This window comes from Barbus barbus (genome assembly GCF_936440315.1).
Source record: "Barbus barbus genome assembly, chromosome: 21".
NCBI classification, from domain to species: Eukaryota; Metazoa; Chordata; class Actinopteri; order Cypriniformes; family Cyprinidae; genus Barbus; species Barbus barbus.
Window position 1 is genome coordinate 14,621,102 of NC_136749.1, and position 22,173 is coordinate 14,643,274.

At 34.7% G+C, this 22,173-nt stretch overlaps 1 long non-coding RNA gene across 1 annotated transcript in view; it reads left to right on the forward strand.

The window, feature by feature from the left end:
• The window catches only part of LOC306887521, a 121,046-nt gene that overhangs the window by 71,920 nt on the left and 26,953 nt on the right, over positions 1–22,173 (forward strand). The gene's annotated exons all lie outside the window — the stretch shown is intronic.

The window sequence follows — 22,173 nt, forward strand, 5'->3', positions numbered from 1 at the left end:
GTGAAATAGCATCAGACTTTTAAAAACTAAACTATTGCCTTTAACGTTGCCTTTATGGTTGCCATCATGTTCTTCCCCTAATGTGTTATTTCTTGGCAGGGGGTCATGTGCTGCTGAATGTTTCAAATCTGTAACTAAACAAATACAAACAAAAGCATACTTAAAATAATCAGTACTAGTTTCTAGATCATGTATGGTGTGAAGCTTCATAATGCTTACCTGTGTAATTGACAAAACATCTACACTGTAACAGAAGAAAAATTATATTTTAGAACCTTGATGAAAAATGAACCTGGTCTGTCCTGATGTCCATGACCATGCTGAAAAGCACTGCATTTAGAGCCACACAGCCAGACTTGTGAAAAACAGACACTCATTGCTACCTTGCCACAGTCAAGTTGCCATTGCAGGTTCGCGCAGACACTCAGTGTGAGATTCTGAGGCGTTACATCCACTACAGTCGGTAACCTTTTTCCACCGGCATTCGGAGTTGAGTCGACAATAAACGTCCCATTCTATACAAACAACAGCAGACGGAGAAGTTACAAAACATTTGACAGCTTTTAAATGATAACTTTAATTATTAAATTCAAAACATAACGTTCTCACCAGATAGTACCATCCTTGTTCGCAACGTCCAGCGCATGGGATGCCCGGTGGCACCGTGTATGTGTATCCATGGGACGAGCGCAGGCTCTCACACGATATTTCCTGATTTGCAGGGCATTCTGATGAGGAATACAAACCTCATTTAATTACACGACATGTTTTATATTCGTTTAAGATTAATCGACTTTCAAACTAAATAAAGATCAATGTACAGAATTAACCATGCTTAGATTTTATGAAAAAATAAATGTTTGTTACAGTGGGAAAAAAACCCTCTTACCGTTAGATGCCACAGACGCACACCTCGCGAGAGTAACAATAAATGCTAACAGTATTGTCTTAAAACTGGCCATCGGATGCATCGTGTGCTGCAGCCGCAGAACTCACACACTGATAAAGAGAAAAAGAAGCAGATCTTTAGACTTTGGGTGGGCGCGGTCTTTAGTGTCTTGAGCCACGCGCAGTACAGCACATAAAGTAGAGACTAACCATGTTCCGTGTACTTTTCGCCCTTCACCGCACGCCTATGGCAAGCCGTGTTAACATTTAATATATAAACCGTACTAGTATCTATTTTCATGCTACTAGTATTTATTTTTTAGATACTAGTAGTAGTATATTTCCCATTAAGTACTAGTACTTATTCATTAGCTACTAGTGCTTGTTCATTAGCTACTAGTGCTTGTTCATTAGCTACTAGTGTTTATTCTTTAGGTACTAGTGTCTTTTTAAAGTTACTCGTACTTATCCATTAGATAATAGTTCTTATTTATTAGATACTAGTACTTATTCCAATAGTGACTAGTATTTACTTATACTCTTCTTATGGCAAGCCGTTTTAACATTTAATCTATAAGCCGCACTAGTATCTAATTTAATGTTACTGGTACTTACAGCGGGGAAGTCGTGGCCTAATGGTTAGAGAGTTGGACTCGTAATCCAAAGGTTGCGGCTTCGAGTCTCGGGCCGGCAGGGATTGTAGTTGGGAGGAGTGAATGTCCAGCGCTCTCTCCACCCTCAATACCACGACTGAGGTGCCCTTGAGCAAGGCACCGAACCCCCAACTGCTCCCCGGGCGCTGCAGCATAAATGGCTGCCCACTGCTCCGGGTGTGTGTTCACGGTGTGTGTGTGTTCACTGCTGTGTGTGTGCACTATGGATGGGTTAAATGCAGAGCACGAATTCCAAGTATGGTTCACCATACTTGGCAGTATGTAACTTCACTTCACTTCACTTCACTTATTTTTTAAATACTAGTATATTTTCCATTAACCCCTTAAGTGTCACCCCCCCTTTTTGGGGGTAGAGCTGAAAAGGGGGTGTCCAGATTCAAATTAATGTAATTCTGGAACGGTTTGGAATATGAACCTAAGTTTGGGCTCGTTTTTAAAAACACACTTGGAAGTTTCTTGTACAAGTGAAAGAAGTTGAATAAAATTTTTAATAAAAATGTTATAGGTGTTTAAGTTTGTTGTAATAAAAAAAGTAATTTAATATTTATTTATATTTCATAAAAAAAATTAAAAATTAAATATGTGGTGAATTTAATTTCATGTCAAATGAAAAGCCTTCAGTCTAAAGAAGTTGTGTTCCAAATTTGACATTGATATCACAAAAAATGAGGTTTCTGTGTTATTTTTAGTCGCTATACCAACAATGTCCACTAGGTACTAGTCATGCTCCTTGTATGATTTGTAATGGACAACTGATTTGATTTACAATTTTTGTTTTATTCAAACAGCAATAAAACATGTCTAGATAGGTTGTAAATGATTTTTTTAAAACCATAAATATGACATAAAAAATGTAATATGGCCATATACAATAAAACAACTACTACTGAAAACACATTGGCCTTAGAAACAGCTATGGCTGCTTACTGAGACTTATCTGAATATCTCCCCTGTTCATTACTGCATAAAGTTATGAGGATGGGCTCTTTCTAATCAGAAATCTTAATCAAATATAGCTACTAGACTGTTGTTACAGAAACTTCACAAAAAAAAGTTTATTTCATGTATGATCATACATGAACTTGACATGCATTACATTTTTTACTGAATACTTGCAACATCAATCATATACAAATATACATATTCAATTTATTCTCAAAGTTTTAGATAAAAACTAGAAAATATGTTTTGTCTGAATTGTTGGCAGCCAAAAAAAATAAAAAAATAAAATACTTTCGTGATTGTATGTGTATGTATCAACTTTTTGTAACAAAAGCCAACTTCTTGGTGTTTTTTTTTTTTTTTTTGCTAAATTTTCTTGTCACAAATTAATGAATTACTGTCACTACATAATTTTAAATATAAAACAGTGGTCAAATATGAAAAATACAATCTCTAAGGTTTCCAATGATATATAGTTTGTCAAGATTAGTTTAGGTTTAGTATAGAATATTACGGTTTTAAATATGTAATGGCTTTGGGCCCGCCGGTGACACTTAAGAGGTTTTAAGTACTAGTACTTAGTCGTTAGCTACTAGTGCTTATTCTTTAGCTACTAGTTCTTATTCTTTAGGTACTAGTGTCTTTTTTAAAGTTACTAGTACTTATTCATTGGATACTAGTTCTTATTTATTAGATACTAGTACTTATTCCAATAGTGACTAGTATTTACTTATACTCTTCTTATGGCAAGCCGCCTTAACATTTAATCTATAAGCCGCACTAGTATCTAATTTAACCCTCTGAGCCCGACAAACGCGAATACGCGTTTTGGGGCAGATTTTCCTGATGAGGCAGAAATGAGCTTGAATTACTCTGCCATTTTTGATCGTTCAGATAAGAGCAATACACCATTCGAATCTGTAAGGGGTCTTCTTTTATTTATATTCACTCATAATAACAACTAAACTTTGTGCGTTTGAAGAATAAAGAAAACAAACAGCGTGCGCTCTCGGTCTTCTCCGTCTCCGCGATCTGTTTTCAGAAATGCGTCACTAAAATGAAGTGTAACTCAGCGAATACTCAACACAGAAACATGAGAGTTATCTCTATAGAAAGCTTGAAGTGTCTTCTTTCAAATGAAGTACGTCATATCGAAAACAAATATTCTGTGATGAAGTAATCCGTATGAAACCAACACGATGTCCAGTCTGTCTCGTCTAACTCATTATTTTTAATGAGATCCCGCCCCCTCGCGTTCACATGCAAATAACCACGTGACCCGCGCACGCGGAGCATAAACAAAGCGTCAGTGTCAGTGAGGAGTTCATCGCTGCTACTGTTACTTTCGGGAAGAAGACGCGCTGAGTAAAGGCTGGATTTCCCTCAAAATCGATCTGATGAGTAAGTAATGTTTATTTTATTTTCTGCATTAGTTAACGTGTTATTGTGACATAAACTTGAACACATTACTAGTTGGGTTGCTCCCAAACTACAACACGATAAATGCTACGCATCTAAGAATGTTTAGACCATGTTTATTATTAATAATCTGTTCACAAATATATTTTAATAACGTGCTAAACGATAACAATTAGTTCTCAGATATAAAATATATGTTTTATAGTACGAAGTATATCCTTTTATAGTACAGAGTCTATGACTGCAGAATCATATCTTTTATACTATAAAATCATACATGATGTTCAGGATGACTATAATTCCTGACTAAAATGTTTGAAATCCAGTAAAACATTGTGAATATGATGGGCAATTCATTGTATTTAAATTTCTTACGGCGCGAGTATAAAACAATAAAAGTAATATGAGAGTACATTGTAACATGATGAATGCTACGAGTCTAAGTATGTTTAGAACATGTTTATGATTAATAGCCTACTCTGTTCAAAAATAGATTTTAATAACGTGCTAAACAATAATAATTAGTTTCTCAGATATAAAATGTTTTTTTTTTTTACGATAATACAAAGCATGAATGAGTCTATGACTACAAAACCTATATATATATATATATATAGAGAGAGAGATGCTCCTGATATAAACATGCTCACAAATGTTTTTTCTCTTTTTTTGGTTGTTTGTATTTTATTGAATCAGACACCTGCACCACAGATGATGAATCCTGCTGACTTACAGTCTCTTCAAACTGTTTTCCTCTGAGAGCACTGCACTAACATCAGAAGTTCAACTTCAACAGAAGAATCTGTTGCAGGAACATGTCAAAATCTGTTCACATCTCTGTGGTTAGATCAGTGTGCACAATAATGTGTCTTTGACCTTCATTATGTATGTTTTGATTATACTGTGTTGTAAATAAAATACAAATCATTTAAAAACCCATTTTTTCAGTCTCCTCACACTCTCTTACCTGCCTCAGTCGCAGTCACACTGATGGGCCATTAGCAGCTTTAGGGGAGGGCCCTTTGTCTCTCAGGTGAGAACCACTTAATATTCAAGCCCATTACCACTCCCTCGCATATTGGCTCTCGATCACAAAACATGTTTTTAAAAATTTAAATCAATGAATTGTTTTCTGTGAGCAAATAAACAAGATGATTTTCACATAATTGTGAAGTAAATATTCTAGCCTGCAAGATCTGGTTCTCAAAAGTCTTGTGAGCAGTTGTTCTGTATGTGTTTTATGGTCTTATTTCAGTGACTTCAAAATGTTAGTTTTTCACTAACCACGCATAAACGTTGTTTTCTCAAAAACACAATCATGTACATAAATGCTGCTAACATATTATTGTAGCCCAGTTTGTGCTGTTTACAGTGTTATTAGACTTTAGCCATTTATATTTTTATAAGCAACTGAAAAAAGCACAAATGTCAGGGCATGTCGAAAGTTCTCCAGGTCCCCAAAACACCCTCAGGGCCCAGAGGGTTAATGTTACTGGTACTTATTTTTTAAATACCAGTATCTTTTCCATTAAGTACTAGTACTTAGTCATTAGCTACTAGTGTTTATTCTTTAGCTACTAGTTCTTATTCTTTAGGTACTAGTGTCTTTCGTAAAGTTACTACACTGTAAAAAATCCAACTTTCGAAAAGTTCTACTAACCAATGTAAAAAAGTAGCCTGAACAAAGAATTTTTAGTAGGAGAAGTCAGTTTAATTTTTTGTGTGAACTGAACAAAAATACTCTAAGCATGTCGCTAACAAAAGTTGTTTTGTTTACCTTACTTAGATACTCAAGTATTTGTTGTAAGTATTCACAACATATCCAAATGTTCTCCCAACTTTTCAAATTGAGTCATCTGAACAAACAATTTTACATTGAAAAACAAGTTCCCAGCATGCATTGCAGCTTGAAAACATTTTATGTTAATTATTACTAAAATATTATAATTGTTTTACATTTTACTGGCTTAATTTATGCTCCTGCTGCTGTTGTCACTGTCAGTTAGCTGTCATGTGGATTAGAGTTCATATTTTACTGATTTAAAATTTGTTGATCCTCACCATGATTGAGAATCGTTTGCTGAGGTACTGTATATGTGCATCTCATTGCAACTTGTTAATTACATTTGTCTATTAACATAAATGTTTGCCTTTAGTATTAAGAGACAAATGCTACCCATATTATGTAGAAGACTTTGAAAACAAACATATATTTAAAAGAAAGAGGATTGTTAAAAAAGATTAGCATTGCTAAATGTTAAAACATCTTTAGTTGCTCTAACAGATCTTTTAACACTCAGTAAACTGACTTTTATTCATTAGGTGAACTAAAGTTTTTAAGTTGTCGGTTGCTTGTTGAGTTAACTTAAAAAGTTGAATGTGATAGGTTGCCTTATTTTTGTGAGATAGGTCAACTTTTTTTTTTTTTACAGTGTAGTACTTATTCATTAGATACTAGTACTTAATCAGTAGATACTAGTACGTTTTCATTAGATACTAGTGCTTATTTATTAGGTACTAGTACTTATTCCTTAGATGCTAGTACTTATTGATTAAATACTAGTACTTATTCATTAAATACTAGTACTTATTTATTAGATACTAGTACTTATTCATTAAATACTAGTACTTATTCTTTAGATACTAGTACTGATTTCAATAGTGACTAGTAACTATTATATTAATAGTAACTATTATATAAAATTTTTGACATTGACTTCTATGGGGATCCGTCATTGAGCTATCAACTATTCAGTTTTGACTAGTAAGTATTCCACTAGTGACTAGTACTTAATTTTTATGTACTAGTAGTTATTCATTAGGTACTAGTACGTATTTTTTAGATACTTTTACTTATTCATTAGATACTAGTACCTATTAAATAGACATTAGTACTTATTCATTAGATACTAGTACTTATCCATTAGGTACTAGTACTTATCCATTAGGTACTAGTACTTATCCATTAGGTACTAGTACTTATCCATTAGATACTAGTACTTATCCATTAGGTACTAGTACTTATCCATTAGGTACTAGTACTTATCCATTAGGTACTAGTACTTATCCATTAGGTACTAGTACTCATTCATTAGATACTAGTACATATTAAATAGATACTAGTACTTATTCAGTAGATACTAGTACACATTTATTAGATACTAGTACTTATTTCAATAGTGACTAGTAACTATTATATTAATAGTAACTATTATATAAAATTTTTGACATTGACTTCTATGGGGATCCGTCATTGAGCTATCAACTATTCAGTTTTGACTAGTAAGTATTCCACTAGTGACTAGTACTTAATTTTTATGTACTAGTAGTTATTCATTAGGTACTAGTACGTATTTTTTAGATACTTTTACTTATTCATTAGATACTAGTACCTATTAAATAGACATTAGTACTTATTCATTAGATACTAGTACTTATTCATTAGGTACTAGTACTTATCCATTAGGTACTAGTACTTATCCATTAGGTACTAGTACTTATCCATTAGGTACTAGTACTTATCCATTAGGTACTAGTACTCATTCATTAGGTACTAGTACTCATTCATTAGATACTAGTACATATTCAGTAGATACTAGTACACATTTATTAGATACTAGTACTTATTTGAAATGTTACTAGTAAGATTTTTTTATTTTACTAGTAAATTTTTTAATCAAACTCTACTGTAGCCATTTGGACTAGTCATAACATAAGACGAGTACAAAAGCAGATCTGACTAGTAAGATATGAATTGTTACTAGTAGTTATTACAAAAGATACTAGTGTATAATAAATACGTACTAGTACCTAATGAATAAATACTAGTATCTATTAAATAGGTATTAGTATCTAATGAATAAGTACCAGTATCTAAAACATAAGTACTAGTAGCTAATGAATGCTTACTAGTAATATTTAAATAGATACTAGTCACTATTGCAATAATTAATTGACAGAAATTAAAAGATGATATCAAAAACAGAATAACTACCACTACCTGTTCATTTGGAGATATCTTCAACCTCATAAAGAACTAGTAAGAATGTATTTGGAGATATCTTAATTCAAACAGATCATTACATAAACACGAGTACCTCTCAACCGTCCAATCAGAGTCCACATGGCAATATATACAGTACATTAATATGCTGATTTAATTTGATTGTTAAGTAGGGCTAACTGGCTTTGTATGTTAGCCTACCTTGCTAATTGGTTACCATAAAAAACACAAAGAAAAGATTATAAACCTGTTGTCCAACAAAAGTATATTGACATGTTTTTGCTCCAAATTCACATCATAACATCAGTCGAGCGTTTGAAATAAATTCCTTTTGTGATCTGACAAGGTTTCATTAAACAGAATGAGGCAGAAATCATGCCACTTTATATTATTACAGTGATAAAGGCTGTCAATTAGCATTGCATTTTAAACATACTTTATTCTTATAAAAATACCCAAGATGGCTTGAAGAACATAGATAAAACCATATATTGCTGCAATCATTGTTTATTTGCTTTATGCTTCATCATTAAAATGTCTATCTGCATAGCTACTAGGCTACATAAACAGCGAAAGCTGAATGTCTTTGTCCATATGGGGGATTTCCTGGAAGTGAGTCTCACTAGTGGAGTTTCGTGAGGGAGCCCTCCGGCGAAGAGTATGAATGAAAAGAAATTACATTAATTGAGTATTCGTTATTGCTCACAAAATAACGAGTAAAAATAGCTAAAATAATTATTAACTTTGAGGTAAACATTTGCAAATCCTTACATTTTTCTTCAGTGTAGAGAAGTGTAATTGTTTTTCCCTTTTCTTGCAGCTATATTTCTTATTATATTTATTCTTAAATACTCCGTTTTGTATATTATAGTGAAATAGTGTTATTACAAAAGTAATATTCCTTATTTTGTTTAATGTTTTTATTTATTGGTATATAAAAACAAATTTGTTGACCAGTTCGTGCAGCCCTACACATACAGAAAACCTGTTTTTTTTTTTTTTTTAATAATGTTTGGTCTTTTTTTTCCAAATAAAGAAGACGTTTGTCTGAAAACCATAAGGTTCGGATTTTGTGTGCCCTGTACAAAACATTAATGTAAAAACATTCAATGTCTGTAGCACCAGTGTTATATGCAAAAACATTAACGTACAGCCCTGATGTGATATTTATTGTTTTTACTGGAGGAAAAAGAGGAAAATAACAGATACTAAAATTGGTGTCTTATCTCCATCCTGCCACTAGAGGTCACTCGATGACCAACAAACACATTAGACTACTATGTTTACGTAATTACAGTGTTTACAAAACTGACAAAATAGGTTTTCTATCTGCTTGTGTACAAATGATTGTTTCTTTTCTATGTGGTTTCCACAAAAAAGTACATTAATCTCCTTTCCATTTCTTGTCTAATCTCTCTCCTATATGTTGCTGGTTCATTAATATTCAACATACAATTAGCATACTGGGCAGAAATGCTCATTTTAAAAGTACTAGTATCTATTAAGTTCAGGATATCTCTGGTCTAAAAAGTTACTAGTAACTAAAAAAATAAGAACTAGTTCTATTTTGTCTTAACAAGAAGAGTATAAGTAAATACTAGTCACTATTGGAATAAGTACTAGTATCTAATAAATAAGAACTAGTATCTAATGAATAAGTACTAGTAACTTTAAAAAATACACTAGTACCTAAAGAATAACCACTAGTACCTAAATAATAAGTAATAGTAGCTAAAGAATAAGCACTAGTAGCTAATGAATAAGCACTAGTAGCTAACGAATAAGTACTAGTACTTAATGGGGAAGATACTAGTATCTAAAAAATAAGTACTAGTAGCATGAAAATAGATACTAGTACGGCTTATAGATTAAATGTTAAAACGGCTTGCCATATGCGGTCACATGATAATTTGAAACACATCACAAGCAGCTTTTCCACAAGCTGAGTAGGTAAATGTTATATAAGGTGCAAAGTGCACAAGCAAAATAATCTGAAAGTGGGGTAAGTAAAATATTCTTAAAATAAGAGTATTTTACTTACCCCACTGGCAGATATTTTCACTTGTTTTAAGCTAAATACATTTAATTTAGTTTTTTCCCCTGGAAACAAGACTAAATATATTAAGTCATTTTGCTTATCTAGTAAAAGTATCTTGATTTAAGAATTTTTATATATTTTGACTAGAAACAAGACAAAAATACTAAGTAAGATAAGCCATTTTTTTGCAGTGCATTCTTCTGTTTTTGGTGAGAGTACATTGTTGGTTAAGAATATGTTTTTGAAAATGTCCTGCCCACTGATAAATGTGTAAACATAGTGGCTTTCATGTAAGTAAATGTCTTAATATTTATATATGATTCTTGATTTCTAAATTTATCACAATCCTTAATCTTTTGCCCTTGAATTAATAACCTTATATTAGCGTTCCTAAACTCATAGAGGGTCTGACTCTGATTATGACCAAAGCATGTTCGATTAAATATTTGTACAGTAGCAATCCACTGTTGTCTTTTGATTAGGCAGTTTGAATGGCTCAGGTTTGGCTTAGTCACCTGATCAAGTAAAGGATTCATTCATAAAAGTAATTCATTGTCTTGGTTCTATGTGAGTAATTTACCTTTTATTCTACTATTACAAACTATTCTACTAACTATTACAACCATTTATCTGTTCAAAGCAGTGTTGACACCCAGTGTGACACTCCCATGCATAACAAAAATGACTGTCTGCTCCGTTAACCCTGTTGAGATAGAGTGTTAGTGTGTTAGTATGTCAGCATGAACAAGATTAAGAAACACTATATACAGTAGGCTATACTCGGTAGCTGCATTATGGTGTTTGAGCGCTCAGTCACATCCAAAGCCGCCTAGCGAGTATCATATTGAGTTATTTTTCGTAGTTTGTTGTTGAGTTTAAGTGGCCAAATACACACAAAATTACACAAAAATGGCCGTCCTGGACAGTATCCAGGTTTTTTTCTTATGTAAATGTGAACAGCTGAGAAAGAAAACGCATGTGTATAGGCTATGGATCCGTGCTTTGTCTTGTGAGAGCAGAGCAGTTCACATGTCGCCTCTTTTGTGTGCTCAGGTTCTTTATTTCAAATGTAGATGTGCCATAAGCGCGGTCATTATAGAGGATTTTTCATATGCACATTATAGGTCAGCACAAACATCTTTCATTGGCGTGTGAGGAGGGGGATCTGACAAAATTAGGTGCCGGATCGGATTTCGGAGGTGCCGGATCTGGATCCGGATCCGGCTTGTTCCGGCACAAATTAAGCCCTGCAGCTAATTAATTTTAGCTTTAATTAATTTAATTTAGCTTAATTTTAATTAATCAATTTTTTTGTTGTTGCAAATGTTAAATGACCATAAGCCTTTTCTCTGTTTGTTTCCATCCTTTGCTATGTGACAGAGCAGTATAATAAACAGCACCACACTTCTAGTCATTTGTCAGATGGTTGAGAAATGATGACTCTTTGGCTAGTTACAGTTAAAAGTGATTTCAGAGGTATTAAGAAACACGTTTTTCTTACTTGACCTTGTCATTCTTACAGTATAACGTTTTCATAATACTATGGTTTGTAGACATGGTGTTATTTGTTCAGTTTGTAGACTTCCCGAGCTCAGTTTCCTATAGTTACAGTTACTGTGTTAAATAGTTTTGCAAAGTAATCTGAGGCCCATCTTTGTCTCTCCCACACCACTCCACCCAGGCAAAAATATGTCATTTTTACTATGGTAATAATCTGGTCCTTCACAATATCCAGCACGATGTGTGGTAACTAGAGCAGTGGCGGCTCTTGGGTTTTAAAACCGAGGAGGCACACTAATTGTATTGGTCTGGGGATCCCATGCTGATTATTGTTAGGGGCCAAGCACCGAAGGTGCGATGGCACCTATTGTATCCATTAGATTTCCTATAATTAGGGGCCAAGCACCGAAGGTGCGTAGGCACCTATTGTATCCGTTAGCGCTCTTTTTATTTTTCTTCCACTGTGGAAGTCTATGGCAGCCCATAGAACCGATTGCGGGAAAGTTGTAAAATTTGGCACACTGATAGAAGACAATACTAACCACAGCAAATTTGGAGTCTCTAACGCAAACTCTCTAGCGCCACCACTTGTCCAAAGTTTCACTCATGTTTATGCTAATAACTTTTGAACCGTAAGCCACAAAATGAAAAGCTTAAAATTAGTGCTTAAAAAGCATTTGCCAATATCATAGAAACCGTTACTCCGATCGACATGAAACCACCGTATTCGGAAATTCGGAAATATAGCGTCCTGGCTATACACTAATGGCCAATTGCCAAAATTTTGATAGTCAGTGGCACAAAAATGCAAACAATGTCGACAGTCAGTCATTTTTCATCTACTCGCATACAAATATGTCTATAACTCCAAAACAAAATGAGATATTTTCACCAAATTTGACACATATATGTATGGGCACACTCTAAGCACACATAAAACATTTGGTGGGATTGTGCCTCTTGGTGGCGCTATAATTGAACAAAACATGAAATTGCCGTTGACTACAATAGCGTATTATTATATAAAATGCTATATTTTACAAATGCATTGGTGTACCATTACGTGTTTTTATTTTTTAGACCTGAAAGCACTCAAAAAGTTTTGAGACAGTGCCACCTTGTGGTCAAAAGTTACAATGAGATGATGTCAAATAAATGCTAATAGATTTCTGTGAATTTTGCCTATTGTAAAGAGACTGGCATTAATAGATTCCTTGGGTCATGCTGAGAACAGTGATATCAATGTTGCCATAGTCAGCCAAACTTCCCGTCCGCCATTTTGATTTTCTTTAGAAAACTACTTTTTCGAACTCCTCCTAGATCATTGGTCCGATTGTCACAAAAATCGAATCATATCATCTTCAGACCATGCTGACAAAAAGTTATGGATTTTGTGTTGATAGACAAAAACGCTTTCGCACAGTGACACAAAAACGTTTAGGCATTGTGCCAAAATAACTCTGAGGCTATATCTCTGCAAAGCTTTGACATAATGACAACAAACTTTGTGTGGGTCATTGTCACCTCACACAGAACACATCAAAATGATTTGATTGCAGCACCACCTCTTAGTCAAAAGTGATCAACCATTTAATCATATCACTGGAGGTTGTATTAATGAATTTTCAGCCATTTCAATTGAAATCATCCTAAAATTGCTTTTAGTACTCATTGTTGCACTTGATGATGATTTGATGTTATGCTTAGCTCCTCATTTTGCCGCTGGAGTGCTTGGCCCCGTAATTGCTGCTTGCAGCTATATTTATAATAATAATAATTATTGTTAGCTTAACCACTTTAAAATGGCTTTTTGGTTGCTTTTGGTCAGAAAACGTAAAGAAAACGACAAACATACAGCAAGATAATATAATTTCACTTACTTAGCCTATCACTTGAAGCAAACATCCATTCCTTCTTAAAAGACTGCATTGAATGACAGCTTGGTAAATCTTTTGACAATCAAATATTCAATATTGCTACTCATCATAAGAACCTGGTACATTATCAGCACAGCGGGAGACGTTCAAACTAATATCACGTAATGTACGTCTCTATATGATGACTGGTTCATATACCGGAAGGGAGTCTAGCCTCCCCTGCAAGGTTTCTTTTCTCAACACTCCTCAGTGCTTAAAGTGAACACTCGGTGATGATAGGCTTTTTTTTAATTTATTACTTTTTTTAAACCAACGGAGGCACATGCTCAGCTCTTCCCCCAGTTAAGGCTAGTTATACAGCTCCGACCTGAAGTGGACAATTAAATTAATTTTCTACCTATTAGATTGTGTTTTATTAACGTTTACACCTAACCCAACCCTAAACCTACCCCTTACAATAATGAAAAAAAAAGTAATTATTGTTGTATATTGTGACAAAAATTACGCCGGCCTCCCTCTCCCCATCTCTATCACTTAGCGGTTGTGATTACATCAGCAGATTTGGCACATTCGCGAAAAGCGGCACTTTCCAAATTCAGTGTTATGGTATTGCAGCTGTGAATTTACAAACAAAAAATGCACATTCTGAGACAAGAACTGACATGATTTGTTTTTTATTAACATTAAATCGTCCTCCTCCCATTTTCACCTCAAAGTTTTGGGGAAGCTGTGCCTCCCCTGCCTCTCCCGACGAACCGCCACTGCTAATGAGAGCAAATAAAATTGTTAAAACATTTGTAAAGCAGCGATTTTCACACGTAGTAACCTTTGGCTGTGGCTGTGACTGGGAGAGCGTCCAGAAGAAGAAATGCATGCAAAACAGTAACAAGAAAAATACTTGCTACTGCCAGTGCGTAAATCCCACAAAATTATCTCTTAATCTAACCTGCTGTAAGTAATGTCAAAGTATGGCAAAATAATATAAAGCATGGCTGTCAGGTAATCCTGAATATTAAATTACAGTATTTTTCAAAAATCCGTTGAGAAAAATTAAGGAGCTAACAGTTTCTACTGGCATGGCATGGAAAACAAAATCACCACCATAATGAGAAAGAATGTAAATTCCTGGTATATACAGAATTTGTAAGGATTTGTGCAGGCCTACAAAATAGCTCTCCAGGTCCAATAATTGATATGTTTGCTTTGATATCTGATATTATTGACTATGGGCTATATGCACTGATGTCACTTTCTCACTGGAACACACCCCCTTAGCTGGACTGAGTGGTAAAAGATCCTGCTGCATAACTGGATTTAATAGGGAAGCTGCGAGAACACGAGTAAAATACATAACCGCAGTTACTCCAGCTGACGGTGACTCTATAAAACCAGCAATTCATGCATAAGGTCCTGTCACTGTTATTTAGCCACAGATACCAGACATTAACTTATCAAGAAAAATTCAAAGTGCTGCAGCTGCACAGTTATGTGAATCTTGTGCGTGAAAACTTGCTTCATATTACAGTACTCACTCATCAGTGTTGCTCATTCAGACACACCCAGTAAAGCACTCTTATGTTACCTTGTCTACAGTATGCCATTACAATTTATTGTCTTGTTAATTGTTGAAATATCATAGGTATAAATTATAACAAACGTGTGTGTGTGTGTGTGTGAGTGAGTGAGTGAGTGAGTGAGAGCGAGAGAAGTTTGAATTTTTGAAACCTTTTACAATTAGAACAGAAAATAGAATAGCAACACCACCAGATGAGTTATGACTACAAATGGGAAACCCATAAAATGTTCTTGTCCAATTTGCTTCATTAGAAGGATCATTATGTGTTTCTTGTGCAAAAAGAATACCTTTTTTTATTTTTTTATTAATTCATATAATTCAAACATTTGCTTCTCTTCTCATGCTCCATTCAAATTGAAAGAAGCTATTTGAAATTCTCTCATCAAAGATAAGAAAAGGATACACAAGAAACACAAACAAACTCATCTCATAAAAGTGTCATTTTAATGTTTGTCGTTGCCAACATTAATGCCTGACTGGAAGTTTACTTTGGTAAGGATTTGATCAGAAAACCTCTTGATCAGAAAAATAACCTTCGTTCCTAAAAGTTTTTGCTTTCTCGACAAACGGCTCTAAATCAGGAAAATACTCAGCAATGCGCATTCTTAGTTAATTTCAAGAAGAGCTTGATGTCATCTACATTATAAGATTGAATCTTGAGATTGATCAAAGGAAAAACTACATTCTTAAATGTCAGTTTCACTGTCAGTACCAGTTTGACTCAAGTTAATATTGTCTGTTCTTTACGGTTTACTGTTAATTGTGCTGTTTCATTCTCCATGTCTTGATTCTTGTCAGAACTCTGCTTTATCACCTTGCCTGATCGTCACAGAATCTTCTGCATATCAACCGCAGCCACTCATTCTTCTCCCATTTGTTTTGAAGCTACTGCATCACCTGATAAATATATTAGGTTTACATCTTCAGATTTCTGCAATATTTCCCTCAACTGTATTAGTTGTTCTAGGCACCTCATTCCTAACAGTTTGCACTAACCCCTCATCCTCACCTACTTTTTCAACTATTTCTCTTCCTTTCTTGGGCAAGCCCTCAAAAGATGACCACCACAACCAAGGCATTTCATGTTATCATTTGTGGCAATAATTACATAGCTGAATTCATCATGCTTAAAATTAAACATTAAGTATAATTCCTCTTTGTTATCCTTTAACACCATGTACACAAAATGTCTCAAGGACACTATATGTTTCAGTAATGGCAATTTGCAGCCAACTTGGATCATCTTGTTTGGGGAAACCAACTTGCCATATCGTGCTATCATTTGCACAAGCACTTAATATTTTTATGAAAGGCAGCACATTTGATAGGATAACCTTCTTAGACGGAGTGGACAAAGGTAGCAATTGAACAAATACAACGTCAATCACAACTCCACTTTCAACCAAATTGTTCACCAACTCAATGGTTTTCATAAAAACAACAACCATTCTTCATCCTCGATGCTAACCTAACATTTTCACAGCGAACCAACTCCCACCGCTAAACTACACTCCTCTACACTAGTCTACGAGACGCTGTGTAAGAAAATCCAAACTCCACCTGAAGTCATTCTGCCAGTAATAAATACTGGCAGATAGACAATTTACATAATCTCAGTAATACTAAAACCATTTAACACAAGTGAAGAGAATAAGAATAGAAAAAGGAAAACTCTTAGTCTTTAGTCTTTAAAATCAACATGGAAAGTACCTCTCACTGTCTGGGTCAGGGCAGAGACATTTAGAGAATATATATATATATTATTATTTTTGTTTTTAATTGCAAAGGAAGGGGTGTCCAATTCTATTTCTGGAGGCCAAGGAGTTTCAGTCCAGTCTGACCAAACACATTTGCCTGGAAGTTTACAGCAATCCCGAAGACTTTGCTAAGTTGGTTCAGTGTGTTTAATTAGGACTGGAGCTAAACACTACAGGAGAGTGGCCCTCCAGGAGCAGGTTTGGACATCCCGTGCATTAAACAAAGAAATAATGTGGCACAGCACTAGTTATTCCATATTTTCCTTTTACAAGTCTCTGATTAAACCAGAAAATATGTGTTGATGATGAACAATTGCTAGTTGTCTATTATCTTAGCAAGCCTTTTTGATAGAATGTATTACAAAGCATCTTTCACTGTAGGCTAATGCTATTTATTGATTTTTTTTTTCGTTTACATCTCAAGTGTCAAACGGATTCCAGTCAGCTTATGCAACTGTGTTGCATAACAACACAGCACAGAGCTGCAAACTAACACGCTCAAAAAGGGAAGAAAAACATCTATATTTTGATTTTCTGAACTGTGGATTACTATTCTTTTTGTGTGAAGATGTCTGTGGTTTGCACTTCTCTGAACATGGACACCAGCATGGTAAGACAATGTGCATTTTATTGAACATTTGATTTGATAAATATTAGTGTATTCTACTCAGTGTCACATCAGTGTTCTTAACAAGTGATTTGATACATCAGTCATTTTTAAGCAGCTCAATTCAAAAGTAACTAAATGCATGATCTTTTATGTAAAACGAGTAAATATTATTTGACTATAGTAAGCAACAACCTCTGCAATGTCTGTGAAGATTCAAGATTCAAGATTTTTATTCGTCACATACACAATTATACAGGGTATAACCAGCAGTGAAATGTAGGTCAGGTCCGCTCCAAGGACAGTGCTATTATAAAGTATACAGATATTAAGGAAAAGAAAGTAGAAAAAATAAGAGAATAAAATAAAAGATAAAAAATATAAATATAAATGTGCAGGTCAGTATGTTGTTGACTTAAATAGTAATAAGAGGAATGTGCAAAAAGAAGAATGTGCAAAAATTTGTACAGGGTATTTAAAAGCAGCAATATGAGGTAGAAAAAATGATGAATAGCTATTGATATAGTGATATTTACATGGAGTCATGTGATGTTATGACACAGAGTTAGAGTTTAGGAGCCTGATGGCCTGGGGGAAGAAGCTCCTCCTAAGTCTCTCAGTTTTTGCCATCAGGCTACGGAAGCGCTTACCAGATGGAAGCAAAGTGAATTGACGGTTACCAGGGTGATTTGAGTCCTTGATTATTTTGACAGCTCTACTTTTGCAGCGTTTGAGGTAGATGTCCTGCAGAGAGGGGAGAGCAGACCCTGAGATGTACTCTCTGTAGTGCTTTGCAGTCCTGATTTGAGCTGTTTCCATACCACACTGAGATGCACTGAGTCAATACACTTTCTATGGTACCTGAATAGAAAGTTTTCAGGATTGCTGGTGAGACCCTGAATTTCCTCAGCTGTCACAGATGGTACAAAACATGAACGGCACCAAATGTAAACGGTTCTACTCGATTCGAACCGTGGTCTCCGGCACAAGGAGGCTAAAAGCCACGGCCTCTAGCGTCAGTCGCCAGTGCGCCTCTTTTTGAGATCAGGGGAGTGAGGTTTACACGCACCAGCACTTACTTGCCTACATCTGTTACACTCACCCCCCTAAACCTCACTCCCGTCCGGGTCAACGGCACCAAATGTAACTGGTTCTACTCCACCCGCTCCGAGCGGGATTCGAACCGTGGTATCCGGCGCAAGAGGCGGGCGCTCTAACAAGGAGGCTAAAAGATTTATTCTAACATTAGTAACAAAAACATGAATTATGGCCAAAACATAAAACATTGTTTCATTGAAGTCAGGGCTGTTTTTGAGTGTCAGGTGTCTTTATCTTAATCAAACACATTTAATCTCTAGAGTTTATTAGTCTTGTAATAAGTGCAAGGCTACGATGCTGATATTTCACCAGAATCAGATAACGTTACTGCTCTTTGTGGTGTGCTTGTTGGAGGGGCCAGGTTGGATTTCCTGCCTCAGACGTCGTCAGGGGGGAATTTCCAGAAGACAATTCAACACACGGTAAAAATAGATTAAGATCCAATACAAAACAATGCAACTTTTATTTAAAAGTTAAATTTTGTCATGATGTGCAGGCAAAATTTTGGAGTTACATGCTGATTTAGAGTAAAAAATTATTTTTACGGAGTAAAAAAAGGAATAATAATAAACTATCACTTTATTTCTTATAAGTGTGACTCTGTGTCTCACAGTGTGAATTATTTTAAAGTTTATACCACAATGACTATTTGTAGACATACACTGTCGATTAATTTCACTACAATTCGATTCCTTAAAACTGCAGGCCAAACCATTCCAACGACTTCTTGTTTGTGGCTATATGGAATAGGCAGAACACAGTCTGGGAAAATAAATAAATAAAATAATAAATAAATACGCAGACAATTTAGAATGTTCAAAGGGATTCAGCTTGTGAACGGCTGATAAACTATGAAATAGCCCTACAATATGATTCTTTTGGACACCATTATCCATGTTGTGACATTGAGTGTTATGTTACTCATCCTGCTTCATGTTACTACATCATAATGCAACTCATTCACACACTGACACACTCAGAATTATGCTCATGTTACTTTATTATGCCATTATTATTTATTGCCTTAATTGTTGAACTATTGTTAGGTATTTTATCAGTAATTGGATACAGTATATTCTGAAGTTTTAGCCTTGTGGTTGAGTTTAAATATTGTGATTTGTTCACTATCCCCAGGGCTAACACATTATCCCTCAAATTTGTCTGAAGGGAACTGCAATTTGGTATAATGTAACTTCTTTGGATTTACACAACTCTAATGAATTACAAAAAGCAGATCAGATCATAAGATAGGGAAATATAAACATCAATATAACCCTGATGTGTAAAGACCCATTTCTAAAATAATAATGCACTTTGTACATGTCCTTGGTCATGTTTTGTGTGTGTGTGTGTATTTTGAAAGGCAGCTGGAAAGTACCTTCCTCTGGCAGGGGTTATGTAACAAAACATAGAAAGTTCAGAAGGTTTTTGGTCTCCTGCAGGGACATTTAGGCAATGCTTTGTTAATCGTTATTGGTGTGATCAACAAAGAACTAAAGTGGCATAGCACTATTTTGATATGCTGAGGTATTGAGCAACCTCATGTGACTCACAGACTCATTTAAGATGTGGCAGACAACTAGTTGTTTAGTATACTGAACACAGCAGGGGTTCACAGAAAATCCTGAAAATGTGTGCACAGTAAGTGAGTGGCTTTTAATATTTTAAGTTGCTCATACTAAATGGTCAAAATTATTGGAGGTTGAGTTTTGAATTTTTTTTACAGTGAACTTTCAGGATGTTATATATTGTATATTATACCAAGCAATGCACTACCCTTGTTTTGTGTTACTTTATGCCAAGTTATATCCATAAATATTTGTAAAAATGTTTAATGTCATTATCTAATACTCTGGTTTCTGGGTGTCATGGAACTACTTTGTTGCCCTGATCAGAAAATATTTTACTCATAACAAATGTACCAAAGTGTAACTGGTTAATACGCACAAGACTATAAAAATAAAAAGCTTTTTATTTTGGCAGCCTGATAAATTTTCTTATAAATCCAATTCTTTCTTTTCGCCTTCAGTGAGGACGGAGAGACATTATAAAGTTGCATGTATCACCTTCAAATTTAAAACAATATCTTTTTGAGTTACGCTGTAAATATGACTCGTGACTAATACTTGGAGGATGATATATCCTTTCTACTTTAGGAAGACGTCAATGTTGAGGTGAATGTTGACATACTTTGTAAAATGATCCGAGGCATAGAAAAGTAAGTTAACTAGACTGCAGGGGTTTAAGTGCGTTCAAGGTAGAGGTTTTGTAGTGATGCTGAGTAATAAGATAGTAACGGATTATTACAAAAGCATAATGTGTATAATGCATGCAACTTAGCTGACACTGTATCAATAACTCGATCCAAATGGATTTTACATTATATGACATACTTAGAATAGAAAAGGTATACATAATGAATTTATAAGCTTTAGCACTGACAAGTGAAAGAGTCTCACATCAACATTTTTTTAATTTTGCAAAATTAGCAATTTTAGCCAAAATTGGGTTTAGTTTAGAGCAGCATGATTACTGGTAATGCAATAACCATAGACAATGAAGTCTTTACATATTATTGTACTGTGAACTGTAACCTGAAAAGTGTCTTATTAGAGGTTTTGTTTCAGAACATTATGGTAATTGAGAACTTAGAAAATGTAGATGCACTCACTAAGTTACTGTAATGAATATTAGGTCAACATCAACACACACAAAGCTGAGCCAGTTTCCTCTGGTGAATTGCTTGTTTGAAATGTAGTATGAGGAGAAAGTAGAAGGTGTGATTATTAATAAAACACAATCTGATAGATAGTATTTTTCATTGTCAAATTGTGCTATTAATGTTTTGATGGGAGACAATGAGAGCAAAATCTGATGGGGTTGCATAAATTGTCAGAACTCTTTCTAATCATCTGATCAACAGTTTCCCAGCAAAAACTTCTGTGCAGGTTCCTAGATATTGTGACTAGCCAATGAAACTGGAACCGGTGCCTTTAGCCAGTATATATAATTATATATCAGGCCATCTATGTTGGTGTGCTGAATAGGCTATACCATCCTGTTCAATTAGTGAATTAATATAATTTTATTAATCAATATAATTTCTTAATGTTAATATTACAAATACTATAATATAAAGTGTTCCCCTCAGCTGCTGTTTAAAAAAAAAAAAAGATCTAAGGTGTAGAAAAATAAACCAGGCACACGCTCAAAATGCTTGTATAGCATTTTATTAACAGAATTCCCCCCAAAATATTTTGCACCCAGACAGAAGGGGTTCAAGTGCTTAAAATAAAGAAGTCATTACAAAGAGTATAGTGATTCTGTGCAATACAATAGCCAAGCAAATATTATTAAACAACATTCATGACATGTATAACGCTTTAAACAGACATTTGTTTCAAGTCTAGCAGTGCCATCTTCCTTTCCCACAAATTAATAATGGACACTGTATGAATAGAAATCAATGGCTACAGTACAAGGGGGAAAGAACTTTATCCACAGATAGCATAGCACAGAGACTATTTTGATTCAAACTTTGCCCCTCACACCCCTGTAATGTAAATGAATACATGTATATCATGTAGTTATTGTGGATTTACTACAATGTTTTTATTGTTAATATTTGAGGCCAGATCTGAAGCAGTGGCAGGAGCTGAGTGGAATTAACTAGTAATGTATTAGATGCGTGTACTCACTGGCACAGCATTTCTTTTCATTTTGCTTCCACAGCAGTAGTTTACAGGAAATACTTGCCCTGGTCATACAATTACTTTTATGTTCTCACACACATT